Source organism: Myotis brandtii, unplaced genomic scaffold, assembly GCF_000412655.1.
Source record: "Myotis brandtii unplaced genomic scaffold, ASM41265v1 scaffold421, whole genome shotgun sequence".
NCBI classification, from domain to species: Eukaryota; Metazoa; Chordata; class Mammalia; order Chiroptera; family Vespertilionidae; genus Myotis; species Myotis brandtii.
In genome coordinates this window covers 822,469-825,984 of record NW_005366140.1, presented here as the reverse complement: position 1 = coordinate 825,984, position 3,516 = coordinate 822,469, and positions in this window count along the sequence as shown.

The following is a 3,516-nucleotide window of genomic DNA, read 5'->3' as shown; positions in this document are numbered from 1 at the left end:
CACGAACACGGAGTTCTAGCCACACTGAAATGTTCCTGGAACTTGTTTCCCACCTGCCTGAATGGTCTTCTCCTAGATATACGCCTCTTGGCTCATTTCCTTACCTCTATCAAGTTTCAAATATCACAGTATCAGAAGAGGCCATCTCAGAACACCGTATCTAAAGTAGTGTCATTCTGCCCTAGAGGTTTGGTTCAAGTCCAGTCAATGGCACATGCCTAGGTTGCAGGCTCGACCCCCAGTATGGGGCTGCCAGGCAGCCGATCAATGATTCTCTCTCATCATTGATGTTTCTGTCTCTCTCTCTCTCTCTCTCTCTCTCTCCCTTCCTCTCTGAAATCAATAAAAATATATTTTAAAAAAATAAAATAGAATAGTGTCACTCTCTCTCTTCTCACTCTGCACCTGACATCATCATCCTAGGAGGGACTTCCAGGAATGACACATAGATACATATGAATGTAGATGTGGAGTAGATTGTTTATTTATATAAAACTTGTCTCCCAATAAAACACCGAAAAGGCTAAAAAGGGCTAATTCAAATGTAACCCTGATATTTTGGGGGCTAGCAACTGGAATTCATGCCAGCATGCTCAGTGTCCATTCTTGATGACCTGTAACTAGGTCATTGCCTCCTTCCCAGAAACTGGTCTTGCAAGGCATGTCAGGCCATAGAAACTGTGAACAATCAACTGCCCTGGGGATGGGGGTGGGGGTGGGGAGGGAGGAAGGTCGTTATCTCTGGCCCCAGGACAGATCATCAACACCTGGGGGCTTTCCTGCAGGGCCACGAAGGGGCGGGGGCATATCTGCAAGACAAAGACTCCAGCGGGATATATATAGACAGGCTCTCTGCAGGATCTTCGCTCTGATTTGGAAATGATTCCCGGACTCCGCCGGTGTAATTAAAACAGCGTCCCTTCACTTCTTTAAAGCGTCGCTTGGTTTTCTTTGGTCTGCTGCAACAACGCAATCTCCTTAAAGATAGGAATTTGATCTTGTTTGCTTCTGCATTCCCGTTATCTATTTCTGAAACGTCATATTCTTGTGTTTTTGCCTGGCCTTTGACACATCACAATTGCTATGCACTAAAGATATTTCTTTATGTGTCTTATCTCTTCTGGTGGACTTCAAGCTTCCCTCTCTGCCTAGCCTAAGACAGTGCTTTGTAGATAGTCAATGCTCAAGAGACACTAACTGTTTGGACAATGTTTTTAAAAAGATATATATGATGATACAGAGTTTAAAGTATACAACTGTATAAACTAAAATTTGAATTTCTTGTTTTGTTAAGAGTTTTAAGAATGAGCTCTCCTACAGGATCTTGGACTTTTAAGAGTTCATTTTGGGAAGAGAGCAATCCTATAAAATCCAAATTATTCTTTTAGTGACAAATGATCTTATTCTCTTTGATATTTATTAAATGCCAACAGCACATGTAGTACTTGGCATATTAGATTTTGTTTCTTTAACAAGACCAGGGATGTTATAGACCACATATTGAAAAGACTATAAAAGCTCATTAATTTAAAAAAAGCCCCACTTTTGAGATTTTGTGACTCAACAGGCTGGTGTGGCATGGATTGAAGTCCATGATTTAAATATATAAAGACTTTTTAAAAGAACTTTAACATCTCAAGGAAGTTGTTTAAACTATTTTGAAGTACGATACTTATAACTTCCTCAGGTTGATTTTCCAAAACTGAACTGATGCACTAATTTAAAGCATTCTTCTTTATTCACTAACTTAAGTCTTTAAGGATTTTTGGAAAGCAGGACTCTTGCCTATTTAAAATAGAGATGTCAGCCCGGCTGGTGTGGCTCAGTGGTTGAGCATCGACCCATGAACCAGGAGGTCACGGTTCTATTCCCAGATTCCCTGGTCAGGACACATGCCCGGGTTGCTGGCCTGAACCTCAGTAGGGGGCGTGCAGGAGGCAGCTGATCAATGATTCTCTCAACATTGATGTTTCTATCCCTTTCTCCCTCTCCCTTCCTCTCTCTGAAATCAATAAAAAAACCCCCAAACGTATTAAAATAAAGGTGTCATCAAGGCAAAAACTTGATCAGGGTCATGGGTTCTCAGAATGATTTGTCCAAGGAGGAACTTGCAATGGGCATTAAGAGTCTACAAATTAGTAATGGAACTTCCCAGTTCCATTAATAAAGTTTAAAGGAACTTTATTTCAACAACCTTGTCTACATCTGTATGCATTTAAAAAAAGTAGGTTAGAAGAGTCAGAATTCACCCCTCTTATTTGTTTTGCCTTGAAATGACTATAATTTGATTTCATTTTTTTGAGAAGAAATAAACAACTCATAAAAATTTTTTTGACTTTATTTTTCTATGTTTAATTGAATGGAAAGATAATATATTGTAAAAACAAACACTGGGCTGGAAATCAGGAGACTCCCCTCAAGACTCCCCTCAATCCTGTGCTCTCAGACAAGTGCTCTCATTTCCTCTGGGCCTCAGTTTCCTCATTTGTAAAACGAGAGGTTTGGAATAGTTGAGGTCTCCAGCAGTTCTAATACTCTGTGTTGTGTCAGAAATCTGACTTCCTATCATATCTGCGATCTTTGAAGGCTTGTCTTTTCGACTTCAGTCTCCTCTATTTCCTTCAAAATTCAGAGTTCAATTAAACTTTGGATATATCTTTGATTCTTTTCAGGTTTACATATTAACCCAAAGACCTGTAATATGTAGGTAAGACATAACTGCAAGTAGATAAGAAGATGCTCAATATGGTATTTTAAAAATTGATTTTTAAGCCAGAAAAGTGACCTCTTGAGCATCTAATCTAATCCTATTGAAACTATTAAATGTTTTATTTCAAATATCTATAAATTGTTTTATTAAAGAGAGAGAGAGAGAGAGAGAGAGAGAGAGAGAGAACTGAACTTTACTTAAGGCCAGTCATAAAGGCCCACCTTGTTCTCTCATATTCTCTCCATTCTTCTTCTTGACTCCCTCAAAACTTGATGTGGACTCCTTGTTTACCTATCCCTTTAAAACTCCAGACCCCCTTCTTTTCCCTTGGGACAGTCCTCATTAATGAACATTTTTTTTCTATTCTAATAGACTGAATAAAATAATCTCATATCTCTGGTGTATTTTGTCTTCAACCATAGATAGATAATAGCATGGAGTGCTAACTGCTCTGATGAAATGGTACATGGTACTATTTTAGTTTAGGTAGTCAAGGAAGGCCTCTGTGAGGAGGTGACATTTAAACTAAGATGTACAAAGTACCTAAATAGACACTTTTCAAAAGAGGACATTCAGAAAGCCCAGAGACATATGAAAACATGCTCCAAGTCACTAATCATCCGAGAGATGCAAATCAAAACAACAATGAGGTATCATCTCACACCTGTCAGAATGGCTGTCATCAACAAATCAACAAACAACAAGTGCTGGAGAGGATGAGGAGAAAAAGGAACACTCGTGCAGTGTTGATGGGAATGCAGACTGGTACAGCCACTGTGGAAGACAGTATGGAGTTTCCTCAAAAA